The 27,353-nt window shown below is 35.2% G+C and overlaps 1 protein-coding gene and 1 pseudogene across 3 annotated transcripts in view; both read right to left on the bottom strand.

Moving 5' to 3' along the window:
- PKIA (cAMP-dependent protein kinase inhibitor alpha) overlaps nt 1-27,353 on the bottom strand; it is a 76,263-nt gene that overhangs the window by 29,023 nt on the left and 19,887 nt on the right. The window lies entirely within an intron of this gene.
- Nucleotides 12,961-26,090, bottom strand: LOC119508816 (annotated as a pseudogene).

The raw sequence follows: 27,353 nt of genomic DNA, 5'->3' as shown, positions 1-27,353 counted from the left end.
AACCAAGATATAACAATAAATTAACAAAAATACTATCTATAGAATATCTAACTTGTCCTCAAAACAACCCTAATGAGAATTTGGAATCCCCATTTTACAGATGAAAATAACAAGGCTCCGAGATATTAAATTAGTTGACTAATGTAAAATGGTCCAGCAATGGCAGAACTGGAATTAGAACCTTGGACTTTCTGATTCCAGAAACTGTTCTTTTAACAATGTATCTGTACATGTGTTTGTGTGTATATGTGTGTGTGAGAGAGAGAGGCAGAGAGAAAGAGGGAAATTAATAGAAAACTTCTGAGAAATAATTGAGGATCTTCTAACTATGTAAATTGTTAGTCACAGGACTGAATTAAGGATCTCTCCATTTTGAACTAAGAGATAAAAGGCTTCCAGAAGCTGAGTCCAAATTTTATACTTACAGAAGATCTTTATACTAGTAGCCCAAATAATAATTCAATAACTGAACAGACTTAAGATCTGGTGTGTTCCTATCAGCACAGTTTCATAATGTGGATATTAGGGAGCTCGAGAAATTGGTAGATACACCTACAGACTCATTTGTTATCATTTCTGTGAAGGGCAAGATAAGTGTATAAAAATGAGAAGAGTGGAAAAGAATGGCTAGCAATTTTCAGTAGTTTGCTTAATCTCTGTATTGAGAAAGATAGCAGAAAACAAAATAAAACAAAAAAACACTTTGAAATGATTTTTTTAAAATAGTTACAAGTAGATATGGTCTTTTGTACCAAATAACTTGGAGGCATGAGGAACTGGCAAATAAATCTAATTTTCTCTGATAATACAATCTTAGACATTATTTGAAAGTATGAGATATAATGATGTAGTAATCAAAAAGTCTCAAAAAGGGGGCAAAAAACTTCCTTAATTCTCCTCTTAAAAAAACAAAATTATAAAAAAAACATATTAAGGAATGTTTTGAAACAAAGAAAATGATCTTCATTACCTCTACACAGCTTTTAAATTTTAGTTTAGTTTATTTTTAAATCAATATTCATATGATTATATAGTTGTTACAAGGAAGACACAATTTTGAAATCATCTTTCTTCATTAAGCATTATTATATTTTGCTGCATTTTCTTTTAATTAGAATTTTAATGAATGCAAAATTTTCTACTAAGTAGATATAATTTATTAAACCATTTTTCTTATTATTGACAATTGTTTCCAATTTTTTGTTATTGTAAATGTTGTGACAATGAATACCTTATTAAGATGATAATTATCTAATTAGATTATTACAGGTCCAATATTAGAATTAATGTATAAAAAATGAACATTTTATCTTGCTAGATATTGCCAAATTAATTTACAGAAGATCAAACCAATACAAATTTCAAAGAACTTTACCAGTATATATCATATCTTTTATATATCAGTTATTATATCAATATATCATATTATGCTATAAATTATTTTGCTAAATTAATAAGCTGTTCCATTGTTTTGAATTGTTTGCTAACTGTTGAGATTGAACATAATATATCTAATACTAAGTGTATTTTCGCTTGGTTAATTGTCTTTTCCCCCTCTTTTCTGCCTCTCTGTAACTTAATCCCACGTAGCTGGAGAAAATCATGTGATAGGGCAAACTGACACTGCAATAAATTGATTGCAAACTTTAAATGGGTTTTCAAGACTGGAAATATTGCTCTGATTCTCCAGTAAGTCCTTTGTCATTCTCCTTAAGGACTACTTCTTAAAAACAAGCCTTCCCTGCTCTCTTCAAACTTCCCACATTCCTCCCTACTTCCCTTGCTCCTGGCTGATGAGTTACCTCATATCTCATCAAGAAAATAGAAATCAGTAAGTGGCCCACTACCAAATCCATTAACTCATTAGCATCTACACTGAGCTTTTTATTTCCTTTTATTATAGGAGTTAAAACTAAAAGGCCATTTGCATCACATATGGTGGATATTCCATTTTCTCACATCAAGGACTTCACAATACTGCATTCTCTTCAACCCTCCTCCCCTGTGTGGATTATCCCCATCAAAATTCAAATTTATTCTAAATTAGCAACTCCTACATACAAAAAATTTAAAAATGTATACATATAGCACAAAATCCTTCCTTGACCCTCACGTATTTTCTTTATCCAGTTCATAGCTGAGCCTCTCACTTTTCATTCACTGTATAATTTATTTCCATCTGGCTTTCCCCACTCAAATCCCTTTACCCACTGCCCTGAAATTTCACTTGTGAAGGCCACCAGTGACCTTCATGTCACTACAACCAACATATAGTTTTGTCTTCATATTTCCAGAATCTTTCCTTCTTAAAAAAAATTAATTCCTGGCATAGTAGAATATATGGTATACTGACAGCACATAGTAGTAGTTAAATAAGCTTTCATTTTTCTTGAGGCTTAAAGCAAAATCATTTTCAGATATGCATAATTTAGAAATGTCTTCAGTAACTATTTCTGGCTCCCCTCCTTTAATCTGATTTCTAAATATTTCATTAGTCTCATTTACTTTCAATGGAATATAAAACTATATGGAAGGTTACTCTCAACATTTAGTTCTCATAATAACTATAATAAGAATAGTATCAACAGCTCTATGTTTATCATGTGCCATAAACAATTCTAAGAACTTTTTATGCATTAATTTGTTTATCCTCCTCATAAACATGTAAAATGGGTCTTATTATTAATCCCATACAACAAGGAAGAAAATTGAGGCTCCAGAAGTTAATTTACCCAAGGTGTGGTGGATTCAATTGTGTATTCCAGTTTGAATATGTTCTTGGGCTTGGTCCTCATTCTGGTGGGATCAGGGGATGTATACACAACTATGTGATGTTACTGTGAGCCAGTGATTGTATATTTTGGATGGTTTGTGTGGTATGTGAATATATCTTAATAAAATTGGAAAAAAAATGGGACCTTTTGAAGATGTTACTTCCGTTAAGATGTGGCCCAAATAAAACAGGTTGGGTTTTAATCCAGATTACTGGAGTTCTTTAGAAGCAGAATGAATTTTAGACATAGAGAGAGAAGCCACAGGAAGAAGCTGGAAGTCAAAGGAACCTGGAGGAGAAAGGAGAAGACATCTCCCTGTGCATCACCATGTGACAGAAAAGCCAAGGACCAACGATCACCGTCAGCCAGTCCCAGAAAGCCATAGTCTTCAGGGAGAAAGCACCAACTTGCTGACGCCCCGAAATTGGACTTCTCTTAGCCTCAATGTTTTGAGTCAATAAATCCCTGCTGTTTGAGCCAACCCATTGTGTGGTATTTGTTTTAGTAGCCAAGAAACTAAAAGACAAGGTCACACAACTTGTAATTGGTGATGCTCCTGGCTGAGTTAATGATGGAAATTTAGAGGAGGTAAGTTAAATAATGTCTCACAGAATTTGGCTTTATGTTGAGCAAACTTTAATCACTTGTAAAGCACCAGAAAGCAATAACAACATTTTGCATTGAATGTGAACTAAGTCATATGATTTAATAACTATATATGATTGATTCATATTGAATGAAATTATTTCTCATTACTCCGTTCTTTCTAAAGAGAGTCTTGTTGTAACGTTTCTCATTTTTTTCATTCATTCACATAATGTTTATTCAACACACATTTTCTGAGCACTCACCATACATCAGTCTCTGTGAAAAACCTTGGAAGGTTCAGTGAACAATAAGCAAAGTCCTAACTCTCAAGCAAATGTTCCAGGGATGAGGAGGGGGACAGATAAACATGTAAACAGATTTTATATGATGAAAGAATAATGGGATGGAAAGGCACTGAGGAGGCAGAACTCTTTGGCCAAGGCAGTTATGGTGGCATGTGAACTGAAACCTAAATGGGCAGAGGGAAACTGGTCTAGACAGAAGGATCAGCAAATGCGAAGCCCTGAGCTAGCAACAAGCCTGTTGTATGTGAGGGCCTTAAAAAGGCAAATGTGCCTAGAAACATGAAAAGGGTTGGGGAGGGAATGTAGGAGGTGCTCAGAGCACAATGATGCTTCCAAGCCTTGGTAAGTAGCTTGCAATTTTATTCTCTTTACAGCAGATAACCTTCAGAAGCTTCAAGCAGGTTTCATTTGATTTGTGCTTTTTAAAAGATTACTTAGACTGTTGAGTGTCCTACAAAAATAAAATAGCTATGCCTCTAAAGAGTATAGTATAGTATAATTCTTTTTAAAAGCTCAAAGAGCTTATAAATAAGTGGTCTTACTAAGTGTGCCAGTTTGAATGTATTATGTCCCCAAAACACCATTATCTTTGATGCAATCTCGTGTGGGCAGACATATCAGTGTTGATTAGATTGTCATTCTTTGAGTGTTTCCATGGAAATGTGACCCACCCAACTGTAGGTAATAACTTTGATTGGATAATTTCCATGGAGGCATGGCCCCAACCATTCAGTGTGGGCCTTGATTAGGTTGCTAGAGCCTTATATAAGCTCAGACTAAGTTGCTCACTACTGTAGCTGAGACAGACATTGTGAAGACGGCCATTGGAAGCTGATGCAGACATTTTGGCGAAAGCCATTCTGAAATGCAACCCGGGAGCAAGCAGACGCCATTCACATGGCTTCCCAGCTAACAGAGGTTTTCTGGACGCCATTGGCCATCCCCCAGTGAAGGTTCCTGATTGTTGATGCATTACCTTGGACACTTTATGGTCTTAAGACTGTAACTGTGTAACCAAATAAACCACCTTTTATAAAAGCCAATCCACTTCTGGTGTTCTGCATTCTGGCAGCATTAGCAAACCGGAACACTAAGTGTCACTATTATACCCAACTAGACTGCCTTAATACAAGCTTGGTGACTCTTGGGGTCCTGGGACATATTAGATCAGGGAAACTCTATTATTTTCAAATTAGCATGCTTTTTAAAATTCCCAAACTTGTTTGGGGTTCAGGAATGTTTCTTACTGAGGGCTGGAAGAAGAGGTTAGGGTAAGAAATGAGGGTATGACGGTTGGCTTCTTCTGTCTATTCTCTCTTTCTATGGGGGAAAGCATGGGGTGGAGTGGACAGGTGACTACATGGCTATTGACACATGGCTTAGATTTCAGACCTAATTCAATACAGTAAATATTTGCTTCAACTAGAGGTACAAATGGTACCCCCAGGATACAGAGGCATGCTCAATTAATAAGAGCAGCTGTTACTAATAAGAGCCAGGCAATGTTTTCGTGCTTAACATGCATTGTTTCATATTATATTTATTTACACATTAGTTTTATGAAGTAGGTATACTCATTATTCCATTTCCCAGTTGAAAAATCTGATGCATTTAAAGGGTTTAGGTGGTTTCCACAAGGTTACACAGATAGTCAGTCATATAGCAGGATTTGTACCCAGATCTAATTTTAGCACCGACTCAATTAACAGTGTGCTTGACTGACTGCATGGACCCTGTTCAAGAAGTTAAAATGATACATGATGAGTACAACTGACCCTACGATTGACTGATCAAACTGACTACTTGGGAAACTCTGAGTTTTTAGAATTTATCATAAAGAGATGCAGTTAAATTAAATGACACATATGTATATCTGTCCAGACTTTTAGAACATGCTCAGTAAATGTTAAGTGAGCTGCAAATAATCTGTTTTCTTGAAATGAATGAAACCTGTTCTCACATTCTTCACAATCTTTTTTAGTCGGTTGTCTGAATATCAAGGGAATGCTTAGTTAGAAATGATTCTTGATTATTCACAGTTCATCTGCTTTTCTACTTTATTCTTGATGAATCTAGCCTAATATTAGTGATATTTATCACTTTAGTTATTACTGTTTTATATGTTTAAGATATCTCAATGTGAGATAAATCATTACTGAAAGGGACAGCTAAACAGGCTTTGTCAAAGATTTTAATGACATATAAATATTTTAATGAGAACACCTACCAAAGAGGAGGGGAACAGTGATTCAATATGTGGCCAGATAAAACACTTCTTTTTGTGCAAAATGCTTTTGTTATTTGCTCTGGTGGGGGAAACAACAACAACAACAACAACAAAAAACACCAAACAGCTTATAGTTGGTCTAATTTGTATGTTTATAATTGGTTTAAAAGGAAGTGTTACACAAACTCCAAATGATAATTAAATCAGATTTTCTTCAATGAGCAATGTAAATTTACAAATGGCCTTTTCTGAAAGGGCCAAAAGGAAGCACTGTTTTCCTGCAAAAGCCCCTAGACTCTTTTCTAGTTTAAAGCCTAGGTCTAAAATGCAAATATAATCAGTATCCTAGATTATGGCAATCAGGAAATGATATGTGTACCAACTATTTTAACAAAAGGCTGCAAACACAATGAAGAATACTGAAAGCCAAAATGATGTCAAACGTGTGAAAGCTGAGCCTGTAGAATTATACATCACCTTGGAGAATTAATTCTAATATCCCTTCTGAAAGATTTGAGTGACATTTTATTTAAATGGAAAATGCAGAAGTCAGGTGATCTTTGTTATCACATTGATCCTAAAATACTACCAAAAATCTTTACATGATACTATGTAATAGGAATGCATAAAATTTTACAGGAAAGACTAATCAAATGAATGTAGATTTCACTTATAACTTTGCATAAATATATCAAATTGTGTTTTCTTGGCTATATTAATAATAAATACAGAAAAAAATAACTAAGTGTTTTGTTTATTTTTTTCCCCATAGTGTAAAACACTAAAAAAGGGGGCAGGGGGAGTAGTTATGTATCTATGGAGTTGCGAGAGCTGCTGCATGGACTCTACCTCCATTAGATTGACATTTATTCCAGATTTGAAAGAGAGCTTGAGATCAGCCATTTTAAAACAGCCACAGACAAAGTCGTGATCAAACATAAAGGGATGAATAGAAACTGGTCTAATTTTTCACAAACTGCAGGAAACAGCTGCCCTTTGGTTTTCATCGTTACCACACCTTTGGGGTTAGCAGGGCCCACAGTTCTTTCAATGCTCACACTGGTGCTTTCCCCTCCTATGAATAGCTTTCAGTCTCCCCACTGACCCTTCTCTATCTGAACTCCTGATAAAGTTCAACCATTGGCCGAGGAACTTTTTCCCAGTTTCAGGGCTGATACCTGATTGGGTTATTTTGTTTATCTTACCACATTTATACAACCTACTTCCTAGGGTAGGTAGTATACAGATCTAAATAAAAGAATGCCTGGAAGGTGCCTAGTGCTTAGCTCCGAACACAACATGAAAATCCAGTATCTGCTAACTCATGTTTTATAATTTACATTAAACTAATCTGTACTGGTTCAGGTATTATTTTCTGATTCTAGATTTCTTTCACAAATCTGTGTACTTTGTTCCCAAGTAGGGTAAGGGAAATAAATGAACAATTATTGATTATCTACAGTGAAAGGCAGCTTAGGGTATAGAATTAGTGGCTCTCAAAATTCAGACGTGCTAAGTTTGAATCCCGGCCCAGTCACTTAACTTGGGTCTCTTTACTCCTCAGTCTCCTTACTGTTAATAGGAGGTAACAGATCATTTCAGGGACATTGTAAGGATTATAAATAATTAAAATGGTGTTTAGATCCAGAAGAGGCATTCAGTATATCATTTATTGTAAAATATTAGATAATTTGATGTAGGTTTGAGAATCTGATAACAGAATTGTGCAGGGTTTTGCTAATTTAAAGCCAATCCAAGTCCTTAGTTGGCACAAATACTCAGAAAAATGGTCAGGGGGAGAAATTATAGCTTTTCTTGAAAAAGAGACTGCATGCCTGGAGAAAGACAAAGAACATTTTAATCTGGTAAAAAAGAGGGTATTCTTATGTGCTTCCATAGTAGTGTCTCCACCAGGTCTTGGTTTGATTGGGATTGAAGTTCCTGACATGACTGCCCCATCACAAGCATAAAAAACAAACAAACAAACAAAAAAACAAAACTGCCAGGTAACCAAGAGCAACCTACAGTTGAAAAGCCTCAGTCATTTTTCTGTAAAATGGGTAAATGAGTACATTAATGCCGTTTTGACAAAAGCATACTGAGAATTAAAAAAATACATAAATAAACTCACTTAGCACCTGACAGCCAAGTAATAAATCTTTCAGCATTTTCCTTTCTCTTTTCCCCCTTTTCTTTACCCATTTCCTTCCCTTCTCTGAGTTTTCTTTTGGTTTCATATCCCACAATGCAGAAATCATCATAGTGCTTTCACTCAGAAAATCTCATGTAAATTCTCACAAAATAAATAAACAAAGCCAAAGAAACTATTGAGAATAAACAGGGCTAATTATTATTTCATTTGGATAGCCCAATTTGGACAAAACGGTCATTATTTGACCTGCTTTCGCTACCAGTTACTTTTTTATCCATGGGCACAAATTGGATTTGTATACCTATGTAAGTCCCAGAAAATTCTCTGTGGTGTCATTTTTGGTTCTATTTATGTACTATGGCTTTCCTAAAACTAAAGACTATTCTATTATCATTCCTACCCCTACTTTGTTTTAATACCCTGGAAAGGTTGCTTCTAATTAATTTTTAACACTGGTCAGCATTGCATTTATTCTTCCTTGCTTTTTCCTTGATTGTCATCTGACTCCAAGTTAGTGACCTGGACTATGAGCAATTGTATCTCAATATTAGTAAGATCAAAGAGGAAAAGAAGGGATAGCAGGGTAAGATATTTCCACATAGGATTAGCAGAAGCTTTGGCAGTAACAAAGCTAGTGAAATTGGAGTCGATTAATTAGTAGTCAAGAAAAATTTTGTCATGTGTTGCCACTAATTGGCCAACTCGAGTCAATTATGCTCACAAACAACTGAAATCAATGGGTGGAAAATCTCTTATTCCTGCCAGCTTCTTCTGCTTGATATCACAGCAATTCTTTACTAGTTTATGAAATGACAATTTAATGTTCAAGTTTAAATGTTATCAATGTACAATCTAGAGATATGTGAAGCCTGTACACTTTCTTCTTAAATTTAGTATTATAGCATCATAAATTCTACAGTAAAAATTTAGGAGAAACATAAAATTCAAACCTCAAAAAATTACAAGAGACTGCTGACTATGTCTTGGCACACTTTCCTTTGTAGAATACGTTACCGCCAGTCTTTTTGTTTTTATTAAGACCTACTGTATTGTAGAGAAAGCCTCTATTCATATTCATAATCTTCAGGCAAGTCAGGAAGCTAACTGGCTTAGAAACAGTAAGTGCTTTTTTCCTCACTTCCTATTGAATAACAGAAAATCTGGTAAGAAAAAAATGCCACTTTTGTTAAAAAATGTGAGTGATGGAATGCTAGAAAACTAATTTACCAATTTCCATGAAAAATGATCAATAACTACTAACTACTGTCCTATGTACTTTTCACTTTTGCACACAATGCTGCTTTTGCTGTCTGCTTCTGTTAAACAAATGTACCCAGTCAGAAATCATTTTCAAAGCAAGTGTTCTTTTGGTAACTGAAAAAACATATTGAATAGTAAGATCAGTTTGTTTTAATTTCCATAACTGCTAAATATAAGAATCATAAAATGTAAGCCTTTTTCATTTTTTCATTTTAACTTGTATATGAGACAAAGAAAAACAACTGTACTTTCTATCATATTTTATTTTTGCTCAACTATTGCTAAAATACTTGGGAAATAGTATTCTCTATGTCTTCTCAAAACAAACCCCTTCCATAGCAATGCCATAAAAAAAATTAATAGCTTTGGGAGACCTTTCAAGGAAGTCATCTCTATTGATTCATCCCTCAACTATGACCCAATTTAGCAATAAAATGATTTTGAAGTTTATAGTTTCATTTCAGTGCATTAATAACTTTAGCAGGTTTAAAGTGTTTTCCTAGATGACAGAAATAAGTTCTATACAAATGCACATTCTCACACACACATACATCATCTTTATATTCACTTTCCTTTGTAACTCTAGACTGAATTTTTCTGGCCATTCACTAACATCAAAGCAACTTTATTCAACCCCTTTTCCCCATTGGTTTGGGTTCAGGGAACAGGGAGCAATTTTAATGTTCTTTTTATTAAACCTGTATCCTATTTATGAACTCAGAAGAAATGATTTTTGTTTTTGTTTTCTGATCTCTTGAGCCTTTTGTACAATTACTTGCATCGAACTATATGGCTTGAGAACTAGTCTTACCATAGAGGGGAGCGGAAAAGTCCTGATGCCCAAACATTTCTTCTCTAGCTACTAACTGATGCTTGACAGTCTGCTTTCATCTCTTTAGCTCAGAACCTCATCCCATTAGCTTAAATCTTTCTTTCCCATTGAAATTCAAATACTTTAGTCTTAGTCATTTTTAGCTCAGCTTGAATGATCTGAAAGCAAGTTTTGATGGTGTGGAGGAGGAAGAAAAACTTGGGGACATAAGGTTTTGCAGAGGGTATTAGGTAACAGAGAGGATAAAGTAATAAATATACTCAAATGGGAAAGGAACTCAGAAAGCAGAGCTTGAGGAAACTTAAGCAATCATCACAGTTTTGCCCAAGGCCTATCCTAATTAGTTAGAAAAGCAGGTTCTGAAGGCAACTACTATTACTCTAAAAATCTGCTTGAAAAGCATAAATTATGAGTATTCCTGCATGTTACAGAATATAATATGATTCAACCAAAGAGCACATACATTTCCACAGGCCTCAGCCATGCACCATTTCATAGTCTGCCCATTTTAAGCATCAGAAACCAGATTGTAGAAATTGGGTTCTTGTTATTTTAAACTCCTTGTTCCCTAACTGAAACTTTCTTTTTAAACTAGGCTCATTAAAAAGACCACAAAAGACAGTAAATTAATTCATTGAAAAAAACTTAATATTTACTGTTGCAATACTTTATGTACAGTTTATTGAACATTTCCCCTATATATTATATTTGTGTCTTCCATAATTTAAAATTTGTATTAGTGTAACTACAATAGATTATGGTGTCAACTATAAAAACATCTCCTACGATGCTGGTGAAATCCTTAACTACAACAATGTGTCTCTGTCTTTCAGTCTTTGTTTCTACATCACTGGCACCTGTGTTCTCCAGCAGGTTACTTTTCATTCTCAAACATCCTGATAAACTTCTAATAGTCCACTTCCTTGAATCACAGATAAAATATGAATTAAAGAGAATTCTCCATTTCTATTCATAATTTCTTACTCAAAAGTGCAAAGTCTTCATCAATGATATCTGTAGCTTTCTCTCTTCCTAAGCCTGCTTGTTTCTTAAGTCAATATTAAGTTCCTGGATTTAAATATCTATGGCTCTCTTCCAACATGTTCTCTCTTAAATGCCAAAGATTTATTAGTGGGAAAAGTGGTATTTTGATGGGAAAATAGGAACGTCTTCCCCAAAACTTAGTATTACTTTAGTATTACTGTCAGTATTACTTTAGGGGTACATCTTGGGTTGCATGATCAAAAACCTAGTCTGGAATTAAATGCTTGGTTTAAAAACCACTTTTTCACTTCCTTGCAATTTAAATGTTTATAGCAATTTTTCCCTGTGTTAAAAAGTAACATATAGAACAGTGTGGGCATGGCATGATTCTGGTTCTCTGACTTATGACCTTAGGATTGTTGCTTCCAACATCGTGATAAATACACCATTCACCAATTACTGAGGGTCAAGTTCATTTGTTAATGTTGGTTCCCAGCAGTACCAAGTCATGGGAGCATCTCTGGAAGCTCTGTCTTTGTATCTCTTAAAGTATTTCTCCCCCTTCCCTGGGTTCTGCAACCTATTTAATCTTAAAATGTATAAATTTGTTGGTAGACTGGTTGTTTTTCAAGATTTTGTTATTGATCATGTCTACTTAAGAATGACCTTCTTGTGAAATTATAAAACTTCTCAAGAAAAATAGAAACAAGTGCTAATCTAATCTTCTAAAGACTTTTTAAAAAGCCAATTGTTAAAACAACAAAAGGTAGGATAGAAAGGGCTGCAACATATCACATCTGCACCTGCTTGATTTCTGCTCCCAGAGAACAAAAATCAGTTCTACAACATAAAATCAGAAGAAGAAAAGTAAAAAAAAAAAAAAATTGAAATTATTCTGCCTGATGTGTGAACAATATTGGTTAACAGTCCTGCTACTTCCAACACCCACCTAAAGATAGTGGCCAACTACCCAATTCAGTAAAACAAACAACTCTTCCAGGAGAAAAAAAAATAGTAGTGCTTAGAGTTGATGGACATGGACTTCAAAAGTATTAGACTCAAAAGGGTCTTGGAGGTCTCATTTTATAGATGAGGTATATGAGATCTAGATCATTTAAGTGACTTGTCCAAGCCAGAGACAGAACTAGGAGCAGAACCGGGGTTTTCTGCCTCCCCATCCAGGACCCTGAGCTGATTCTTTGACCGAATTTTTTAGATGTCTGTGCCCTCATGTAACAGATCTATTTCTACTGTTATTAAGAGAAGCAAATTGGTGCTTTTCCTCAAGAGTTTATAGATATTGCAGTATAAAATCAACCCATTCTGTCAAAACAGTAAAAAAAAAAAAGTCAATTTAGTACTCTCAGAGAGATAGTGCATTGTAGGGATTTTTACTGGAAATGGGAATTAGATAGAAAGACAGATATATGATAGAAGGATAATAGGTATATTTATAATTATATGCTGTTTGAATTGAAAAGATAAGCATACAATTTTTGATTGTCTAATTATATGCGATGACATGAAAGTAGAACCCTTCTAATTAATCAAATATAATTGTATTTATTTATTTACCAAAAATTATTTTGAAACAACAAAATAAAAACTAGTACTAATCACTTTTCTGACATACACAATTATTCAAAACTTACTAGTACTGGGAGGTGGACAGGGAGCCATACCTATGGGCCTTGTCTCACATGAGTGCACATGGGAAAATGCAGGGCATTTTGTCATTATTACAAAAAGAAATTTTGTTTTAATCATGTGTTTAATTTAAACATTGCTTTTAGTATGACGCTAACAACAGCTGTGCAGAAAGTGCTCTGGAGAGAAGTTCATAGCAGCACATGCCTGTGGCTCCTCTTCAGTTCTGGAGGATCCAGCTGTCCAATGTTACTTCATCAAATACATTCTTCAGGCCTTTCTGTGTGAGTGCAGAACATTCCACATATCTGACAGCCTTCAGGTCACAGGCCAGCTTTTCAGCAGTCTCTGGAGTGATAGCGTTTGTTCCGGGCAAATTTGTCAATAGTAGAGGGGTCACCTCTGAGATCAACTTGGATCCCAACAAGCAAAAGAAAGGAGTCTTTGGACAGTGGTGACTTATTTCAGGTACCCACTTCTCTTCTACATTTTCAAATGAGGACAGAGAGACGGATGGGAAACAGACTAGAAATACTTCTGTTATAGATAACTCAGTGGTCACAATCTGTCATCATCCTCTTGCTCTGCAGTATGAAAATGTCCGAGAGTATACAGCTCTCCACCAAACATAACTGTGACTGCACAGTTGTCAAAAACAGTTGGTACGTATTCAGATGGGAATGTGTTTGTTGTGTAAGATTATCAGGAGACACGTTTTATCAAGGGTTCCATCACCCACAATGCACTCAGTTGTCTGCAGTGCCAAAACAGTTTTGTGTACACATTAAATATTTCAAGTTCAATGTTAACCAGCTTCTCAGTCAGGGTATTGGCAGTACTGCCATATATATGTATGGTATGATATAGTGTGTACTTTTCTTTCTTTATCAATCTCTACAGTTTTAAAGATAACTAATGGGGCAGCATAGAGGTGTCCTATGAATTTTTGAGCTAATCCTGATAAACCCTTTTAAGTGTCCTAAATTATATAAAGATTTAAAGTACCATTGTGATTTATATTTTATGGAAAACAGTTCATATTTAGCTATAATGTAATACTGTACCAGTAGAAGAAAAGAATTCTTAGGTTAAATAACTCATTCTTCCCATGACGTGCTGTCTTTCCACAAAGATTTAGTTAAAAGAATCTGCCTTTTTTAGGTTTTGATGACTTTTCTTCATTGTTCCCATGTGTGTTCCTGTTAAGGTCGCCTGATTCTGTTGCTAGACAACCTTGCAATCTTGTTGGGACACGATGATGAACTAATACTGATTTTCAATAAGCCTGTTAGGATATGGTCTCTTTAAGAATATCCTGATTCTTTTGTCTAAGAGGCTATACAGGACCTTTCACTTCAACCCCTATTTCTGTAGGAATATAAATAATAGAATGGTGTTTTCCAGAAGAGTTGGAGGAATGCCAACAGTACACCAGAGAAGAACTAGGTCTTACTTCTTCCCAGTGTGTTTTTTTCTGGCAAAGTTTAAAACCAGTCAGATGACAAGTCAGGGAGTTCTCCCAAAGGATTTCAAAGAAATGTGAGGAAAAAATACATAGTCCATTGTATTAGTTAGGGTTCTCTAGGGAAACAGAATAAACAAGAGATATTTGTAAATGCAAGATTTTATAAAATTGTCTCATGCAACTGTGGGGATGCACGAGTCCAAATTCTGTAGGGCAGGCAGTGAATTGGCAACTCCGAAGAAGGTGTTGATGAACTCCTCAGGAAACACTTTGCTGGCTAGCCAAAGAAGTGAAGGTCCTCTCTGTCTCTTCCTTAAAAGTCTTCAACTGACTGGATTAAATCCAGCTGATTGGATTCTCTCATTGCAGAAGACATGCCCTTCATTGATAAAATCAGTCACAGCTACAGTCAATTGACCGATGATTTAATAAACCAGCCTTCTGGTTTCTTAACCAGCCACTAATGTGCTTGCAGGAATGGTTAGGACAGTGCTTGCTTGACCAGACACCTGGACATCATCAGGTGGCCAAGTTGACACATAAACCTAACCATCACATACATTTATTGACCAGATTTTTTTTTTCTTCTACTCATCCCAAATTCTAAAGAAAAGTTGTCAAGCTATATTACTTTGAAAACGTTAAGTTCCATATGGGCCTGGCATGGGTATTTGCATTTTATGGGGCTTCCAGAGTAAATTCTCTCTACACTGTTTGCTCTTCTCTGAAATACCTCTCCTCAGTTCAGATCCTGATGTCCTCCTTTAAACAGTTTGTTTAGACAGAAGTGACTGGGATCAATTTACTATTTTCTGTCTGGATAGACAGGGATGTATAAGGGGACTATCGACAACTCTCCAGCATATAATGGGAGTTAACAAGTAGCATTCTCAATGCATATTGGAAAAACAAAACTGTTGTTCCCTTAAAGAATCATTTTCAATGATAACGGAATCAAAGAGACAAAGAGATATTTCATCGCCAAAGAATTACAGAGCATGTTCTAAGTACAAGAGAAGAGTCCCACTAACATCAGACTCATGTCCATCCAATCCAGTATGGCCCACTGTTGGTGCTAACAAGGAACAGAGTCTCCTTATTGACACCACCTACAAAGGTTTTGGAACATACCCCAAAATATAACCTGTTTTGATAACCTTCCTTGACTATAGCATTTTTAGATAAATATAATACTGTATTGAATCTGTTTATAATTTTGGGGTGATCCACGATTAGGGTATCATCTAATATGCAAAATTAAAAGTTCTGATTCTTTTTCCCCATCTTAAAATAAAAGTATTACAATTTAAGGCAGCCAGGTTTGATGGCTTTGTGACTTGGGCCATATGGGAGAGTTTAAATCTTGGCTCCGGTATGTTGCAACTATAAAGCCACTCTGTCTGTTTTCTCAATTTTAAAGTGGTGATCACAATGCTTTCCTCATACACTGAGGATTAACATAATGTTTACCATACAGTGCACAATAAATATAAGCCCCTTTTCTACCTTTACCAGGTGTGGCCCACTTCTAGTTTTCCAGGATTTACTGGAAACATTCATACATTCCAGGAATACATCGTCTCTGATCACAGTCCTTTACAACCTTCATTTTACCAAACTAAATGCTCGCAATTCCTTTGTCATTCCCACCATTATATTTGCTACTTCAACAATCTTTCTGTGATTTTTTAAAAATTCAGTTTTAATTTTAGCAAGCATTAATTGAGTGACTATGAGGTGAAAGGCATTGCATAGGTCCTAAGATGTAAATGTGAATAGATTGCTGTCCTCCTGAAGCCTACAGTCCAGTGTCAAGAGTAGTAAACAGAAAAAAAATTACAATATGGGCTGATAAATTCTGTGATATTGGCAAGCCTGTGCCTGGAACCCATTACATGATCTAAATCACATTAAGGAGGATGAGAGATTTCAGGGGAGCCTCCTGTCCTCTGAGATGTTACCCTAGCATTGGCAAACAGATTTGTATCTGTGTTCTAGGTTTGAATGCACCAAGCTTTTGTCAAAGGGGGGAGGTATTTTGTTTCTTTACCCAGTATTCTACTCGTTTGTGCCTAGAATTTTGTCCATCTTTGCAACTGCTAATGAAAATAAGCACAGCATGCCAATGTCTAAACGGAACAGTATACAAAGGCTCAAAAACTCTTTCATCAGCAATAAATGAAACCTCAGAGTTCCTCATCTTCTAACTGTAACTAGAATCATTTTTCCAAATATATATTTCTTTGCATTTATGCCCAGAAAAGAGCCTTTGCTTCAAAAAGACTGTGAGTAGGCTAAAGTATTCACTTTTCCTAGCAGCTTTATGGTCATTCTCTTGGTATTTCAATGTTTTCAAGAATCATGAGCATACTTGGGAGCAAGTCATCATGTTCATCATTTATTTTTTACTCAATAAATACAATACAATAAGTACACTTCCTGCTGTACTTCCCATGAAACTCATTATAGAATCAATTGAGTTCATTCTGGTCTGGATTGAGAGAGCATTTCAGGTATTTGAAGGTTTTGCTCCAACTTTGGATCCTAACAATTAATGTAAACTTTCCAAAACAATCATAGTAAATTATAAATCATCTTCAAGACAGATTGCACAGTAAAATTTTCTAAAGGTTGCTGTAGAAGTTGAACTTAAATTTGAATTCAGTTCTAAGGTAAAAAAAATTATTTCCTCCATTTGACACTGTTTTATTTTTTAGATTTTAAATTTATGAAACCAGAATTTACTTTCAGGTATATACATATCTTGTACTGGCTTTTTTTTTTTTTTTTTTTTCCTATCCAAAAAGTTATTAATTTGAATATACATATCTTGTACTGGCTTTTTTTTCCTATCCAAAAAGTTATTAATTTGAGAGCAAAGCATACAATATATGGCACCCTGGAGTTAAGGAAATATGAGAGAATGACTTTGATTATTTTTTATGCTACACTGAAGTTTATTTGTAAAATAGTGCACCACTGAAAACTTCCTCAGACAGCTTTTTATTAAATGCAATTTTATTGAGATATATTCATATACCATAAATCATCCAAAGTGTACAATCATTTGTGCACAGTATCATTACATAGCTGTGCATTCATCACCACAATCAATTTTTTGAAAATTTTCAATTCTCCAAAAAATAAGAATAAAAGTAAAAATAAAAGTAAAAATAGAACACCCAAAACATCCCATACTCCTTTCCCCTCCTATTATTCACCCACTTTTTGTCCCCCTTTTTTCTACTCATTTTTCCGTACACTGGATAAAGGGAGTGTGAGCCACAAGGTTTTCACAATAACACGGTCACACCATATAAGCTATACAGTTATACGATCGCCTCAGACAGCTTTTTAAAAAGATGCCAGTCTTCTAATTCACGGAAACACCCATACACAAATGCCTTTCTTGTTTGGGAAAAAAAACCTGTATTGGGGTAAACAAATGATGATTATGGTGAGTGTGTTAATTTTAAGAAGTTATTTAAGACATAGTAGCAATGTGACTTTAATATCAAAAAAGATGTAAATACACCCTTTTCAATCCTACCAGGGACTCCTATAACTACCTTACAGTCTTAGATTTGTCCATTATATGGGACATAGAATATACTTTACCAATTCAAATGAGTTAAGGGTGATGCTATATAATTATACCTTTGCTTTAATCACATATTGTGGATGAAGAGTCTTTGGACAGAAACATATCCCCTGCATTGTAACAACAGCAGTATTGGAAATGAAACATTCTTTTAATATATAAGTTAACTTGAAAATACTAGGACAGATTTTCAGCAAAAGAAGGAAGCTGCAGGTATTTGGCTTTTATTGGTGAGAATGTTTCTTCATGGTCATTTCCCAGTCTTTATATACACATTATGGTTCGGTGCTCCTTGGGAAATCCAGTGTTCCTTGATCTTTAATTCTTCGTTCCCACAAAATATTTTGCATACACATAGCTATTAGCTCATTATGAAGTGGAGGTATTTATCAAAATTTCTCTGCAAGCCCCTTAACCATGGTACCAAGTAATTTGTCCAGAATCCAAAACAAATTAGTTTAAGAGCCAGGTGTGCAAAAATCCTGTTACACACTAGATTCCAATGAACTGCAGGTTTTATTAATTTTACATCACTTAGCAAGCTCAGATTGGATCTTTATGTTGAGTTTCTTTAATGGACAAATAGTTAGGGAACGCTTTAAATGCAATTACACTAAGAGACCATGACAGGAAATATCACAGTAATAGAGGCAAAGAAAAAAATAAAACCACTCACATATCCCCTAATTGTTTCCTGTTGAATCTTAACTCCATAATGAAGTTATTAATGTATTATATATTTATGTTCTATATGAGCAAGTTCTTTACTTTCAAGAAAGCATTAAACATTAATACCTGCACAGTTTAATCCTTCTTAACTGAGATATGTTTTTGTAAATAATAATCTGTTATTGCTATACTTTTTTTAGAAATTTCAGTTATTTCATAGCTATTTATCTCAACATACTTGTGAGATAATTATGGAGTTTTTAAAAAATTATTTTTTTAAGTAATAGACTATTTTTAGAGCAGTTTTAGGTTTACATAAATATTGCATAGAAAGTACACTGTTCATATAATTTCCCTCTTCCATTATGGAGATATTTTATTAATATTTTATTTAGTCCTGGAATTTTGGAAAAGAAATGGACTAATAAAAGTATTTCTTCTGGTTCAAATTCTGCATGTGCAAATCCTGAAGTTAGACAAGGTATGGTGCTGATCAGTGGGTTAAAGAAATCTACCCCTATTCTTTCATCACATTTTAAATCCATTCAGATTAATCTTGAAAACTTTATCAAGAAGTTTATCAATATTTGAAGGTGCAGAATTTTTACTGTTCAGCTGATTTGTAAAAGAGTGACTAGGGCAGCATTATATAAATCAAATTAGTGTAACAACATTCTGACTAGTCCATCTCAGTCACTTTCCTAGTTGAATTTCAATTCAAGGTTAATTACTCAACTTATCCTATGACTTTAAATTTAGAAAGCCTCAAATTAGCAACAAGTTTTCATATGACCCGGATGACTAAGACCACTGTTAAGAGGCAGGGGTTTCTTACAGAATGATTTTGGGAGGTTAATAATTTCCTTAATTTCTTGAAACAAAGGTGCTTAAGATACATACTAATTTATTATAGAGATATCATATGTTTTCCAATGGAAAAATGTCTTTCCTCTTTGCTCCCTATGGCATTTGTGTGCAATATTTAACACAGTTTGGTTCAATTCTTTATTTTTTTTCTGATTCAAAACTTCAGCAAGAGTGATGATTAGTTGTACTGATTAACTGGACAGTGAGTCCCTCAAAGAACATTTTTAACCTACTAGTGCAGTCTTTTATATATAGTTCTGTTAAGTTTCAAATGAATGAGTGAACAGATCTGATTCACACACTTTCATAAAGCCTGAATTCTTCTTTAAGAATCCAGAGTTTAATTTTGTGGTTAGATGATTAAAAAAGAAATGGAATGTCAATACTCCCATTTGATTTATAACACGATTTCTGTCCTCAGTAGCTAGTTAAAAAGAATAGTTTTATCATGGTTTCAGAAAACAAGAGACACATACTGAATGAAAACACATACTGAATGGATTAGAAGAATTGGTGTGAGAGCTGAGTGAACAAGGGGTTACTGCTAACAATAGTTAGGTGTTACTTACAAAGACGAGGCCACTGGAGGGATGGTCTGAACTGTGCTGGCCTCAAACTAGATCCCATACCTTGTTTAATTTTGGCTTACTTCATAATGCCTCTTGACGCAGGTGTAGAGGCCCTTATTTTGCAGTAATAGTGATTCAACTGTGTTTTATTTTTTTAATTTTAAATAGAAACTTACCATGTTGACATAGAACGAAACGACAGCTAGAGACAAGTTGTATGTGGAATGAGAAATACGCTTTTGTATACTGTGCTGCTATTTTTGATAAACCCAGATTTACATGCTTTTACCTCAAATTTAAAAAAAACGCTAATTAGAATTTTCTTCTTACATGTAATTACTGACAGTTTGTTTCTCTTCAACATATAATCCTATATCTAGGCTGCTTATTTATACAAGATAGCAAAGTTGTCACCATGGGAGTATGTCAGCAAAGAAGCAGCTTTTCTAAGTGAAACAAAGAAACCACTCATGGCTTCAGCTTGATTGCAAAATTAGCAGTTTTACTGCATTAGTTGTTGTGTTGGATAAAGCCATGGGTGTCATTCACTATTCAGGAAACCTGCATTGTCTAAGGAGAATTAACACACGGCCCATGTACTGAATTGACACATGCCTGCAGACTGTGCCAGATTTTGCAAACTATAGCGAATCTGGGCTCTAAAATAACCTAAGGAGCATTCTCTAAACTCAAAACGTAATGGGATTAAATATATAAATCCTGGCAAGAAATATGGAGACTGAAAAGATTTATCAGATAGATGGCAAGTCAGCTTAACAAGTGAGACAATGGGACTGATGGAACATGCTCTTTCCAAGGAAGAAATCACAATAATTTTTATTGATGCTATCAGTATTTCCACAGGCCTGTTTCAAGAAGGTCATGTATAATACCACTGAAGAATTTTGAAAAAACATAATTGAATTTTCATAAAGAATCAGAAAAATCTATAAAATTTCCCCTGACTGGGAGAACTGAGCTTTTTTGTTCATCATAACAGCAACGATTATGATTATAGAATTATTATACTATTTATTGTTAAATAATTTTATTGTTAAGTTATAATTACTATATGCAAGAAAGACAGCCTGGCATCTTACCAGCATTATGTCAATAAAAGCTAATCAGTCCAAAAAATGTGCTAACTTCTGATCCTAAAGTTATGCCAAGTTTATCTCAATTTTCCAGGAAAAGCCTTTATCAAACTTCTTATATCTAACTCCTCACTGTATCATAAATATTTCAATATTGTTAGTCATCTCCATTAAAAAAATTCGAGCAATTCCTTTATGAAACTTTTGGTGGTTGCTATGACAATGGTATTTCTATCTCAGCTCACAATGCATATTCTTCAGCTCTTACCCAAAGTAACCTGGTTCTGTTGGCTAGGAGTTGTCTTCTAAGATTCTGAAAGATATACCTAACATTTTCTCCAAAGATTAGGATCACAAAAACAACAGCATTATTAAGTGTTGAACTTTAAAAAATTCGTTACTGTTCTGACCACCCTAACACAGTTATTTTCATTTTGCTTAATCCCTTCAAATTTATTTTAATAAGCATGCATATTTTTTACATGGCTGCAATTACAGCAAACACACAGTTTTGCTTTATTCTGCCACTATTTTGAATAGTAAAAGCCTCTTCCATATTTTACAACTTGGGAAATTATTTTAATGTTAAGGAATATGTTACATTTAGTGTATAGGATTTATATTTAATAAGTCCCTTATTACTAGCTATTGAGTTGTATTCACTTATTTTCTTTCTTACAGATGAATTCACAGGCAACCATTTTAAAGAATATATCTTTTTCCTTCTAAAGAAATGTTTCTGTAGAATTAATTAGTACTACTGAGACAGAGTTTATGGTTCATTGGGCATGGATAATGTTTATTAAAAAAAATAACTCTGACTGTGTTTAAGCATGTAGAGTAGCATAGAGTAGCCTGTACTCTCCATTTTCTTCCTCCAGGCCATGCTACATATTTGCATTATCTGCTTGATCCCTGAAGGCATTTGTGTTTTTGACCCCTGGATTACTAGAGCAAAGGTATGAATGCTTTTATGACTTTCCATAACTGTTGTCATTTAACTCTTCAAAACCAGTATTACCTTTATTTCAATTTCACCATCATTCATACCAGTGCCCTCTACATGCTAGGTTCTGTATAGGCATTGGGGATTCAATGATGAAAGAAAACAATAAACAAGGAGTTATAATACAGTGTGATGTAACAGGATTCAGAATGGGAGGCTATGAAACCCATAGGAAGGGTGGAAACCAGCCTTCCCCAAAGAGGTGTCATTTCAAGGGGGAAAGGGAGGCAGACAGGTGAAGTATGGAGGAAGGAGAAAATTCCAAGCATTTGAAAGATGTGGGGCAGGAGAAGTAAGCTGATATGAGATCATGAAGGTACTTGTTTGCCACAGGGTAGAATACAGTATGTATGTGTACTAGTCTTAAACAAAACAGTTATTATTGGTGCCATTTAACAGTTTTTGTCCAATTTATTAGTTATATAAGCATATTAGCATTGCATCTGAGGAACTTAAATTCCTAGCATGGTTAATGGCATGCACAAAGGCACCCAAATCAGAACACTCGTTAGCTGTCCAGAGAAGAAAGTCTCGTGCAATATGGCAGCAGCAAAGAGCTATGTGAAAGAGAAAAGGAGATGATGGAACTGGAGATAGGTTAGAACACCAGAAATGTCTTGAGTTCCAGGCTACGGAGTACACATTGGATTTATTCAATGGGCAATGAGATGGCAAAAATTTTAGAGGAAATGAAATCATAAAGAAAAACCTATTCACTTAGTTAACGCAAAATTCTGAATTTCCCAGTTTCCTCATTGGAAAACAATCCAGGTAGGTGAAAGAGGAATACCAAAGCCACTTTAAGGTTCTCTCTTCTGGATTATTAGTGCCACCACCATGCCAGCTTCCAGGCTTCCACTTTGGGCTAGGTGTGGGCAAAACAATGCAAAAGCAACATCTTAATCTATTTCATGTTAGTACATATGACATAGCTGAAACATCAAAAACATTTATGAAATAATAGGGGAGAATAACTGGGAAACAAAGTATGAGAAATATATAAACAGTTTGGTTTACAAAAAACTAGTATGTTATGTACAAAAGAGTTTTAGGCTGGGGTTCATGGACCTTTAGGATGGACTCCTGAATCTCTCTTAGCCTTGGGAAGCAATATGTAAGATGCTGTATGCATTTGTGTAGTCTATGCATGAAGGACGCTATTGGGATTACCTCAATAGCATCACTTCAATAGTTAGAAAAGACATCTTGCAGTTGTGTCTCAGTGCAAGCCAAAGGCATAAGGAGGGGGCAATTCAGTAGAAGCAATAGTATAAGTGATCTAAGAAATTTGGCCCAAAGACACAGCCATCTGGGATACATTATTTAAGAGTAAATTTTAGAATATGTGGAACCAGGGGTCTTAACCTAGTGTTCAAGACACATAGGGGTTCCGAGGACCCCTTTGAAGTTACATTGAAAATTTTGTGCACATGTATGTGTGTATGTACATTTTCTGAGAAGACATTATAAGGTTCATGCTTCCTTATAATTCTTCCTCATGCCAGTTCTGTGCTGGATTTCACCATTCCTGAGAGAGGAAGGAAGTTCCATACCGAGACTTAGGCATCAAGTGGTGGTGACTGCCCTTCCCCAAATGAACAGCCCGTCACTCTGCAAAGTGTTCATAACCATCTAGTTATGAACATCATCCCTCACAACTGTTATTACTGTGTTTCAGGAACTGTAACATAAGGATAGAGGCAGGAAGGAGTAGACAAGAGACTACAGTAAAAATTGAGATGAAAAAAAACCGGTCCTAAATTACGTTGTGAGTGGCACTACAAGAGGTGAAATGGGCAGGAGGAACATCTTGGTATTTGATGCATCCAGCAGCATTTTTTACTGAGTTGTCATTCAGTGTTTGGAAAACAAATGAAAAGTCATTATTTGTGGGGGGAAAAATGAAACCTGGCAGTTAGTAGAGATATAATAAATGTTGGAAAGAAACAAACTACTATTTCAGTATTAATCATTGCAGCAAAAAGTTGTTGGACTTTTATGTTAATGACGTCTACAATACTTTAATTTCTGATCATCTCACATAAGTTCATTTAGCCTTGAATGTCAGTGTGGTGGAGTTCTAGAAGTTTGCATTTTGAGATCTGGGTAAGCCATGGAAGAACGAGGATGTAAATTAGAAGTAAAAGAAATGGAACCTTCTTATGCTGAGGAATTTAAGGAAGAGAAGGGTCACTTGAAGGTGGGGGTGGGGAAGTGGCCTGTAAATCTCCCCAACTGGTTCCCAAGACCCTCAGTTTCATCTAGGTCTAGCTCAGAAGTCCCTCCCACCTGATACTACATTAGAGAAGAAGGGGTAAAATTAGAGACTGAAGCAGTACCTAACAAAACCCTTCAGATTTAGAAATCAGAGATGCTTGGATTGGAAAAAAGTGTGTGTTTGTGTATGTGTGCATGTGTGTGTATGTGTGTGTTTTCAACTACTCAGTAGGCAGTAGCCCACATCAGTTGTAGATTTAATAAAGACATATTTTCTCTATATACATTAGAGTTGTAATGTATTTTGCAACCCAGTTACACTAGCTAGATACACAAATATTTCTGGGCAAATATATGTAATATTTGGGATCACATAAAGTCTTCATGCTTTTCCAAATTTTAAAAAGTTTTGAAACACAGCATTTTGAGGAAGAGTAATTTAATGGGTAATAGTTCTCATTCAATTGTTTCTTCTAACTTCCTTGGAAGTTTTTCTGTTTCAGAATTAGATGCAGTTGTCACCATGTCCTCAGACCACTTATAGTATTTGTACATTTTTAGAACATGGACCATCTCCAACAAGCAAAGATAGCAACAAAACTGGTTTGTCCACCTGCATCAGATTCCTCTTATTTCTTTTCTTTCAAAGCAATTTATCTTCCCTACCCATGAGGGTTTCCTGCAGCATTTTAATGACCTTTCATTGTCCCTGAGGCAGATATACTTATTTCACAGTATGTAATTATGATGTTTTTGTTGTTGTCATTATTTTTGTTTGGCATTGCCTTTTCCTTTATAACAAATGTTGGGTAAGGAACAGGTTATCAATTGCCAATCATACTTATTACATGTTTGAAATAGAAAAAGACACACTCTGAATTTTAAATCTAAATAGAGTGAGTTTTTTTTTGAAGCTAAAAGTACGCCATAGAGCTTACCTTACCAATCTACAGGGTTTTTTTTAATTTGTTTGTTTTGATTTTTAATAACAAAGAACAGAAATTACCATTGCTATTTTGAAGTGGAGAAAAACTGGAGCAGAGGGAGGTTAAATGATTCATTATTTGTGAACCTGTGCCTCAGAGTGGGACAGTTAGGAATGTTCTACCTGCTACCCGGCAAATCTCTCATTCACAAGGGGGCTGTTTACTCTAAATGGACCCTTGGTCAGCAGCGAGTATCTACCCAACAGGTTGGGTAGCTCTGTTAGCAAGATCAGAGCTGGATTTAGCTTTCCATAGCACTCCCATTTCCTTTCCCAAATCTCTGTACTTGACCACTGGTTCTGGAAGTATGGACCTCAGACCCACAGTGAAAGCATTTCCTGGGAACTTAATAGAAATGCAAATTCAGAGGCTCTACCCAGAACTAAAGAATTAGGTAGTGTTTGGGTTTACAAGCCTTCCAGGCAACTATGAGGCACACTAAAGCATGAGAACCACTGCTTCCCTTCAGGCCGGAAGAAAGTCAGAGAGAGTAAAAAAAATGCCCAAGAGAGTACGCTGGAAAGGACATTTCAGTAGCTTCTAATATTGGGTATTTAGTGTGGGTAATTTACATATGACTGGAAGCAATACTGATTGAAACATGTAGTACCTTTAAGGACTCTTTAGCAGAAATCAATCTTATGTCAAGACAGCTCTCCTCTACCCCAGTCTCTTACATGAGAGATGATTTCCTCATGGGGATGACTAACAGCAATTCAGCACAAAACACTCCTCATTTAAAAAACACCTTTTTGTCCCTCAAAGTCAAAATGTTTGACAAGCTATCAAAGGCAGTTTACTAACTTTCTCAATCCTAGGGCAGTAGATAGCCCGCACCTACCGTCATTGCTGTTTACTGGTGATTTATTGACAGGGAAAGTTTAAGTGCCTTGGCTAAGTCTGTGGAAAGTCAATGACTGAAGGAGAAAAAAGTATCATTCATTTTGGTTCCCATTAGGCTTTATTTGATGGATCACTTACTGACTTCTATTATTACATTTCAAGAATAATGATCCTCATTGAGGGCAAATCCCAAAGAATGTTCTGGTGCTTTCATTCACTGAAGCTGATTTTTAAAAAATCATCTGACCCAATCTACATTAAAATGTGGTGTGAATGCTACTTATCTCCTTGTTACCTCTGGTTGCCTAGTTTGGGTCTCCTTGGAGCTATGTCTGAGCCTTAGTCATCTCTGACTCTCCGGTGACCAGCACAGTATCAAGTTCAGCACGGCATGTGCTCAGTAACTACTTCTTGAATGTATGGTGTGTGAATGAGTAAAGACACTTTTAGAGTTGGAGATATCCTGTGATAGAGCACGAGGAGCAAAAGGAGTTAAAAAACTACTAAATTCTCAACCGAGTGTTGGACTGAATGCTGATAACAACTTGCCCATGTCCTCTGTTGCTGCATAAAATGTTGCAATACTAACATCTACCAACCAGTCAAAAGAATTTCAGAATTAGAATTTGGATATGCCTTCAAACTGGGGGTTCTCTTCGCCTACTTTTTCTTATGATGAATCATAAGGAAATCAACATAAGCCAGTTGTTTTTTTTTTAACTTCAATTCATTTTTGGAGGCAGTAATAAAACTGATGTGAAAATCTTAGAATTTTCATCAGCTAAAAAACCTAATTTCTAAAATGTTGAGATTAGTTTCTCGAAAGATTAATGTTACCACAAAGTATCCTATCTATATTAAATAAGGGACTAGAGATTTGGATAATTACTATCAGTTTTTTTTGGCTTGGTTAGGTTTTTCTAGTCCCCAAATACCAACCACGCATATTAAACTAAAATTTTTTATCAGTGATTTCTGTACCTTTGTTCCGATTGAATTTTAATGCTAAGTAGTAACTTTTCTTAACAATATTGTTTGAAAATTAGAATATGGGCTGTTTTACATTCCATTTTGTTCAACACTCTATCCCCAGAACCTAGAACAGTGTCTAGTACATAACAAACTCTTAATAAAAATTTCTGAGTTACCTTGATAAAAGTCCATACCTACCCTACCTTTAAGCACATAAAGACAGAACTAGGTTCCAAGTCCATAAGAACATGTGAATAATTCATTGTTAAGTCTTAACCATAAGTACAAGTTATTA

The sequence above is a fragment of the Choloepus didactylus genome, chromosome 14, assembly GCF_015220235.1.
Source record: "Choloepus didactylus isolate mChoDid1 chromosome 14, mChoDid1.pri, whole genome shotgun sequence".
Taxonomy (NCBI): Eukaryota; Metazoa; Chordata; class Mammalia; order Pilosa; family Megalonychidae; genus Choloepus; species Choloepus didactylus.
The sequence above is the reverse complement of the archived record's forward strand: the minus strand, read 5'-3'. Positions and strand labels throughout refer to the sequence as shown.